At 34.1% G+C, this 9,156-nt stretch overlaps 1 long non-coding RNA gene across 1 annotated transcript; it reads right to left on the reverse strand.

The window, feature by feature from the left end:
* Nucleotides 1-3,723: 3,723 nt before the first annotated feature.
* LOC121398706 lies at nucleotides 3,724-4,066 on the reverse strand. The gene is made up of 3 exons (XR_005964449.1): nucleotides 4,042-4,066; nucleotides 3,879-3,950; nucleotides 3,724-3,794 (listed from the first exon to the last, which is right to left on the reverse strand). It is a non-coding gene; the product is annotated as an uncharacterized LOC121398706 (long non-coding RNA).
* Nucleotides 4,067-9,156: the final 5,090 nt, after the last annotated feature.

The raw sequence follows: 9,156 nt of genomic DNA on the forward strand, positions 1-9,156 counted from the left end.
GCAGGTGTTCACAGAAGGAAAGGTTGGGGAAAAATAGTTCAAGCCTGTTTGAAGAGGGAGTTTAAAAGGACCGTGAACAAGACCGTGACAAAGAGAGGTAGCTGCTGTGTAAAAGAAGGTGGGAGAAAGAAGCAGTCTGGGTAGGAAGAGAAAGGGACTGGGTGACTAGACTGGAGAACATAGAAATGGTGGAAATTCACAAAAAGTGTTGATATAGTTTTAGTTTATTATTGAAAGTATTGTAACTTATAAAGTAACTTTTATATTTACAAATAATACTGCTACGTATTTCTGTATTCTTAACATGTAACGTTTTCCCTGTCTATTTCTGTTTTTTTTTACATGTCCCTTGAAAAAAGTTAATTTGTTTTGTCTGTATATTGTGTAGAACCTCTTTTCCTTGTGTATTTGTAATGTTTGTTTTTTTTTTTTTATTAAAAATGTATAACTTACTGTGTGGTATTCTGTCTAGATTTTGTCCATGCATTGTCATTAACACACGTTACTTAGAACTGACAGGGTATAATAATTAAGATATAACCTTATAAATCTGTGTAGCAAAAACAAATCTAATTGTGATGTGGTAAACTGATAAATTAATCAAAATGTTTCGACTGTTGTACCTTTGGTTTACTTAAGTATTCGCATTTATAGGACCAGTCATTTATAGGTGTGAGCTGAATATGTGCTATTTTTTTAAGATAATCTTACCTTTATGCAGCCTAATTGACGGCAAAGGCTGAACATTACCATGTCAAATTTGACCATATATATGTAATTTTATATATAAATAACTGACATCTATTTAACAGGAGAAAATGAAACACAAAACAACTTGCAAAGGAAGAAACTTGTATTTTGCAAAATACCATTAACATTATTAATGTTTGTTTATCATTTACTCTTTTATAAATAACATTCACAATATTTTTTAGAATGGTTTACTTAAACATAGAAAACTTTTTACATCAACCAGGTTGGTTTAATGATTTTAATTTGAGGTGCTTAATTAGAATGAAGCACTTGCTGTATGTTCAATTGTACATCATGATAAAATTTGAAAGCAAATAATGAATGATTTAGCGTGCAGTGTTCTGTGTCTTCTACAAGTACTTTTGAAGAACACCAGTGTGCTATATGTATCAAATGCACCCTTCTCATTGTGGGGCAGATTCATCAAAGAGTGAAGTCAGTAGTGAAGTTCCGCCACTAGAATGAAATTCCGGCAATCTGCATTCATTTCTATGGGATTTTTAAAGGCGTATTCATCAAAGAGTGAACTTTCACTTCACCCATTGATAAATACGCCTTTCAAAATCCCATAGAAATGAATTGAGAGTGGCGGAATTTCACTCTAGTGCTGGTACTTCACTCTTTAGTGAATTTGCCCATCAGAGTCAGTTGGAGCAAGGAAGAATTGTTCAAACATTAGAAATAACATCAGACACCTTTGCTATGCCTTGTTCAGATGGACGAGCTGAATTGTAATGATTGTATGTTCTATTGAACACCATGCTTAAAATTTAAAGAAACAATAATCGTGCAGTGTACAAAACTTCTTGTAGAAGTCACAGAAGAACACCAGTGTGCTATATCAAATGGACGCTTCTCATTCAGAGTCAGTTGGAGCAAGGAAGAATTGTTCAAACATTAGAAATAACATCAGACACCTTTGCTATGCCTTGTTCAGATGGACGAGCTGAATTGTAATGATTGTATGTTCTATTGAACACCATGCTTAAAATTTAAAGAAACACTAATCGTGCAGTTTTCTGTGACTTCTACAAGTACTTTTGAAGAACACCAGTGTGCTATATCAAATGGACGCTTCTCATTCAGAGTCAGTTGGAGCAAGGAAGAATTGTACAAACATTAGAAATAACATCAGACACCTTTGCTATGCCTTGTTCAGATGGACGAGCTGAATTGTAATGATTGTATGTTCTATTGAACACCATGCTTAAAATTTAAAGAAACAATAATCGTGCAGTGTACAAAACTTCTTGTAGAAGTCACAGAAGAACACCAGTCTGCTATATGTATCAAATCTTAAATATCAAAAAGGTTTCTCTTATAAATCAACTCGCTCATGATATGTTAAAAGAATATCATGATGCTTTTAAAAATATCAAATACAATTAACAAATAAGGATTATTTAGAATACTCGTAAACAGATCTCAGATTTAAGTACTGTTAGAAACTTGAACACATTCATTATCTGATATTTCCTCAGTATTGAAAAGATGTTTTGCAATACGTAGAAGTAACAACTTAATAAATTTGACATCTTGTTTCAATTCAACAATTTCTTCTGAAGGATAACTGAACAAATCAATAGAGCACTGGGATGCAGCATCATCACGTTCTAGTTTGTTGCAAGTTTCCATAAGCTCTTCTGAAAAATCTAAAAAGAAAAGAAAATTGTAATTCCATTTTAGATTCACTACATAACAGACAATGTATCAAAAGCAACATAAAGATTATTAAACTATATCGCAATGTTTAATCTTTTGTTGTGGTTAGTTATTATTAGGGATGTAGTAAAGCTCCGAAAATATGTTCGCCAACACGTTTGCGAACTTCCACCGAAAATGCGAACGTTCGCGAACTTCGATCAAACGCTAAAATCGTTCTAATTGAACGATTTGAACAAATTTAGGCATTCGATTGAAGGAAAAACATTCAATCTTTACCTGTCTAAGTAAAAAGTCAAAGGATTTTTAAAGGGGAAGTACTTCAACCATTGAATGGTCGAAGGTTTTTTTTTTTTTATTCTAATTGAGCGTCAACCCAAAAACTCCGCAAACATTCGGCAGTCGCAAACAGTCGATGTTTGCACAAATTAGTTTGCCAATGAACACTTCGCTACATCCCTAGTTATTATAACTAATGCAATTGTGAAAAACACCTTTTGCAGTTGTGTTTAAAAAAGTCCAATGGGGATAAACCATAATCTATCTGCACTACATTCATAGAAGGTTCCGGCTTGTTTTGTTCAGGGTTTTCCATTCTAATAGCTACAAGTAGAGAATGATTTCATTAGACAATAATATGCAATCTATATTCTGTTTGAAAAAGCAATGGCTGACCTCGCTTTTGATTTCATTACATTTTTGTTTTAATAAAAATTGCTTATCATGTGTGTAGTTGCAAGATTAACTTTTTGTTTTTTTAAAAATAAAAGTAGTAGTTTGGAGTGTGCATATAATTGTATAACTGCTGTAATGGTCTCTTATAGACACTATATAACTAGGATGTCTTAGAAAGTGTTGTCAATGTTAGGACATATGTTTAAAGAAAGCATTTCTATATTAAAGCCTACAATTTATTGTAAAAATGCTATATTTTTATACTACTCAGGAGATGTGTTTGCATACTAGGAACATTATTTTGCCTTGAATAATACTTTATTAAAAAGATGACTTTGATTATATGTAACCTTTTTCCATTATGACTAATTTACGGATAAGAAACATAATACAAAATTTAATTTAGTTAAGTTAATTAACTAGTGTTTTAACACATTTGTAACAGTGCTTACGAGTAAAATATCTTACTTTGAAAATTGCCAATGTCAGATGTGGGTTCAGCAGTTTTTGAAGTGGCATGCTTGGTTGTGAAGAATAATCTGTATGTCAAATCACATAAAAAATATATTTTAAAACATTTTACACACCTAATAATTTTCACACAAAGTTATCAAATGCATTAAATATCTTACTATGATGATCCTCGAAGTTTGAAGAAGTGGGTGTGCCAGATGAAGGGTCTTGCATGGTTTGTATGGAAGAATCTGTATGGCAATTTAGACAAAATGTATAACATATTTCCTAAAGAAATTTGATAGAAGGCTTAAAACAGGCATGAAATATCTTACTTAGAGAAACTTCGATGTCTGCAGATGCAGGTTGACCTTTTGTTGCAACAGGTTTTGTTTGTGAAGAAGAATCTGTATGGAAGAACATATTATAAAACTAATACATTATTTTGCTTAAACAAAATTTATGATGTAATGTTTATAATGGAATGCTTTTTCTTACTTTGACATGGTTTGTCTGAAGAAGGCTGTTTGTTTGTTTTTGTCCTGTCATGGTTGGTTTGTTTAGATTCTATTGGAAAAAAACAGAACATTTGTCTATTTTGCTGCAAAGCAGATTATGTGTGCATTTGTAAGACAAAAAAAAAAAAACATAAAAATAAAAAATAAAAAACTAAAGTTAAGGTGCAACTAAAAGTCAGTTTAAAATAAAAAACACTCTAGATTAGTATTACTATAAAAAGTGCTTAAATGTAAACTTAAAGGACACCAAAGTAACACCAAAATATGATAATTACTTAGTTTTTTAAATTTGATTCTGGTGGGGTGGTACTAAAAAGTGCTGTGTTTGTATTAGATTAGTTTTAGTAGGACATTGCAAAACTTGAGCCTTTTTAGCAAATGTACAGATAATTGCACACATCGAAATTTGACATCACAATATGACAATCACCGTCATAATACAAAAAATGCATGACACCAATACCACAAACGAAAAACAGAACATCAAACGACACAAAACGAAATTACAAACGACAAATGCACTGACCAATACAAGGACAACCAGTCACAACCGACTATTGCACGACATAAAGCGAAAATCCATTACAAACGTCAATTACACAAACGACAATTACACGACATCAAACGATAATCAATTGCAAACGACAAATGCACGGCACATACGACAATCAAACAATCACGAACGACAATTGCACGACATCAAACGACCATTACCCTGATCAATACGACAAACGAGACAACCAATCACGAACGACAATTGCACGACATCAAACGACACAATACGACAATCAATTTTACAACACACGATCAACATACGCCACAAATTTTGAAAAAAGAAATTTATACGTAGATTAATACGACAATCATCAATCCATTAACAAACGACAATAAAATATAATCGAACTATGCACAATGTAATCATTAATCAACTGAAAATGTAAGCGGCAAAAACATGATTTTTGAAAACTTTTTTTAAACAATAACCATTAAAGTATTTAAAATTTGTAATGATTTCAAAATGTGTATATGATTAACAATATTAAATACTTACTTTTTCTTATTGTTTCACGAATTTTTTTAAGTTGATTCTTTTCTCTGCACTTCAGATCTGACCACCTTTTCTGCAGCTGTCTGATGTCTCTATCCACTCCATATTGGCTTCTTTAAAATCCTTGCGATCTTTTGCATAATGGTCTTCTTATAAAAAGGTGGTTTCTTAGCTATTGTCCGCCAATCTTCATATTTGTATTTGTCAAGAAGTCTCACCATCGTCGCCATCTCACGATGAGACATGGCGGTATGCTCTCTCTGTCGTCTTTCCAAATGCAGTGTGCTTTTTCCATCCTTGCGCGCATGAAAAGCGGAAATGACATCACAGTGAGTTGGGCGTGTATTTATAAAGGCCACCGTCACGACACTTTTATTCGTCTAAACGCCCGAATATAACGAATTTTGTAGGCGCATTAAATTCGCTTAAAGGTAAAGTTATGGGTAACAGTTAAAACAAGAAGGATACAGTTATTTAAGGAACTTGCAAAAAATCCCACAGACAAAATAGTCCTGGTTTACAAACATTTGGAAAAGTTTAAATCAGGTGATAACAAGCAGCTCCTTTCGGGGTTTGTTAAAAATGCATTTTTTCAAATTTATTTTACAATAGAGGCCAGTAAGTAGGGTTGATACATTTTTTAAAAAAAATACCAGCCTTCAATATTTTATGGCATTTAGCCCTATTAATTAAATTGGGAATAAAGCTTCATTTTTATCGGCCAGGCCGGTAAATACCGGTCATGTGGCAACCCTACCAGTAAGTGCTGTGAGAGGTAATACGCACATAACAATGGTATTGCTAGCCCTTCCTCTGACCTGGACCAATGCTAGGGCTGCCCGGCCTAGATAGGGAAAAACCTGCTGGGCTGGGTCGGGTATTACACATTTATGGGAAATGTAGCTGCCAGTGATTTGTAATACCATCTATAAAATCTCTTGGCCGCCAAGGAAAACTTACATTTCCTTTGCCTTGGACAATGTGGACCCACCATTTATTTGAACAACACTGTAGCTTGTCTTTTTTGTTGTTGCACGCCACACTGTCCCTCCCCTTTTTGTGTTAAGTCCCGCCCCTTAAGTACCACCCCCACCACTGGCCGGTAATTTTATCTTTAAAATGTGGCAACTGGCTATAGGATCGGGTACAGAGGGTGGATCTTAATGGTACATTCTTTACTTGGAGTAAGGTTTCTTAGTGGAGTCCCTGAGGCTCTGTATTAGACCATCTGATTAAATAGATAATATTATATTTAGGCAGGTAAAAATACAATTAATTGTGTACTTACATAGTTACATAGTTAAATTGGGTTGAAAAAACGACAAAGTCCATCAAGTTCAACCCCTTCAAATGAAAACCCAACATCCATACACACACCCCTCCCCCTTTCACATAAATTTTATATACCCATAATTATACTAACTATAGAGTTAGTATCACAATAGCCTTTGATATTATGTCTGTCCAAAAATCATCCAAGCCATTCTTAAATGCATTAACTGAAATCAGCCATCACAATTTCACACGGCAGTGCATTCCACAACCTCACTGTCCTGACTGTGAAGACCCCCTACGTTGCTTTAAATGAGAGTTCTTTTCTTCTAGTCTAAAGAGGTGGCCTCTGGTATGGTGATCCACTTTATGGGTAAAAAGGTCCCCTGCTATTTGTCTATAAGGTCCTCTAATGTACTTGTAAAGTGTAATCATATCCCCACGCAAGCGCCTTTTTTCCAGAGAAAACAACCCCAACCTTGACAGTCTACCCTCATAATTTAAGTGGTCCATCCCTCTAACAAATTTAGTTGCACGTCTCTGCACTCTCTCCAAGCTCATTTATATCCCTCTTAAGGGAACTGTGAGTCCAAAACTGCCCCCATACTCCAGATGGAGGCCTCCACCAGGGACCTATAAAGAGACACAATTATGTTTCATTCCCTTGAGTTAATGCCTTTTTTATACAAAGAACTTTATTTGCTTTAGTAGCCACAGAATGACACTGCCCAGAATTAGACAACTTGTTATCTACAAAGACCCCAAGATCCTTCTCATTTAAGGAAACTCCAACAACACTGCCATTTAGTGTATAACTTGCATTTTAAATTATTTTTGCAAAGTGCATAACCTGCATTTATCAACATTGAACTTTCATTTTCCAGTTTGCAGCCCAGTTTTCCAGTTTTAGACAAATCACTGTGCAAAGTGGCCAGCGTCCTGCATGGAACCTATAGTTCTGCCACAAACTTGCTTACTGATGGACTTGTGTCTTATTACAACCTAACTTCCCATACTGCCATGCTGACATGTGCGGTAGGAAGTGAATTGCTTGTACTACGCATTCTTACAGAGACATTAACAGTTTAATTGTTAGTTCAAAATCAGATTAGAAGTATCGATCATGAATATTATACTTAATATCTATCTATTGTTTAAAATCTAACAATTAATTAAGAGTAGAATATTCTGGTATAATTGTTGTGCTCTTGCACTACGTCCTCACTATACTTGACAAAGGGGGCGTGGTCCCAGAAACGTTGCACTGCACTAATAAATTTGCAAGGGCTTGCCTTGTTGAACTAAATGCCTGTGTGCCGGTGAATTTCTACATACTCTTGGCAACATGCAAACAATGTAAATAAATAATAAGGCTATGTTTATATATTTATATAATTAAAGTAACTTGTATTAAAGTGAACACAGCTGTTTTCCTAATTGTATTTTGTTTTTTTTTAAATTGTAGTTAAAAAATTAGACAAGAATGTCAAAAAAACACGAAAAAAAAGAATATCTTTGTCAGAGACATGCACTTTTAAAGAGAAAACAGGAAATGCCTAATACACCATCAGTTCTAAAAAAACAAATCTTAAACTACACTGAGGATTTATATTACTATAAATCTAGATGACCTAGCTAATATATCGGCAGATGATACAAAACTTATCAGAAACAGAAGGCAAAGCCGAAAACTACATAATCAACAGAAGCAGAACAAAAAGCTAAAGAAGTGATGCCTACATCACAATGTGGACCAATTGACCAGTGAAGAAGTGGGTAAAAAAATTCAACAAACAAAAAACAAGAAAATTTTCATTTGAAGAACTTGTTGTCTTGACAGAAGAGGTAAACAATAAAAATAAAGTTTTTTCTGTCTCCATTAACACTAGTATGTACTAAATGTTTTCTTGTGGAAACTGTGTTTATGAACTCTATAGCATTCTAATTTTATGTGAATATCGCTTATTTCAAAAACACACCATTTTGAGTAAAATTTGCATTTTTATAAATATACACTGTGTATGAAATAGAAAATGTTTCAAACACACTTAGTTACAAATTCAATGAATAAGGGTGGCATATGTAAATGTATTAAAGAACAGAACAAAACACCAACTTAAAGGACAAGGAAAGGGAAATATATAAAATCCCATTTCCACTTTCTTTAATGAAAAAGAAACCTATCTCAAAGATACTTTAATTAACAAATGTGTACCATTTTTATAAGAAACCTGACTGTATGCAGTGAAATTCTCCCTTCATTTACTGCTATGGATAGGAATTGTCAGACCGTCCCTAACTGCTCTGCAGGGAAACAATCATACTTATGAACAGCAGGGGGAGCCCCGCCTTACTTCCCAGCCATTCAGAACTCAAGCAGCTTTGTTTATGACGATCCCTAGGCATCCCAGACCACACTGAGCATGTGCAGTGTCAATGTCAGACAAAGATGTATAACAAAGTTTCAAGATGGTGACCCCCTGTGGCCAACTTTGAAAGCATAAATCATTGGTTTGATTAGGCTTGTGGTGCAGTAAGTTCATGTTTATGTTTAGTAAACAAAATACAACATTTCTAGCATTATTCTATTTTAGACTTTCCTTGTCCTTTAATGCCAGGAGTCAGTCAGCATCTTCAAGGGAAGCTACTGTACATATGACATAACTGTTCATAGAGGTTGTAATTGATCATTAGCAGCAGCATAGATTCAAAAGTATGTATGATTCAAAATGTATGAACCATATAGACCCTCTCAAGTTATTAGATGCTTAACTT

Source organism: Xenopus laevis, chromosome 1S (genome assembly GCF_017654675.1).
Source record: "Xenopus laevis strain J_2021 chromosome 1S, Xenopus_laevis_v10.1, whole genome shotgun sequence".
Taxonomy (NCBI): domain Eukaryota; kingdom Metazoa; phylum Chordata; class Amphibia; order Anura; family Pipidae; genus Xenopus; species Xenopus laevis.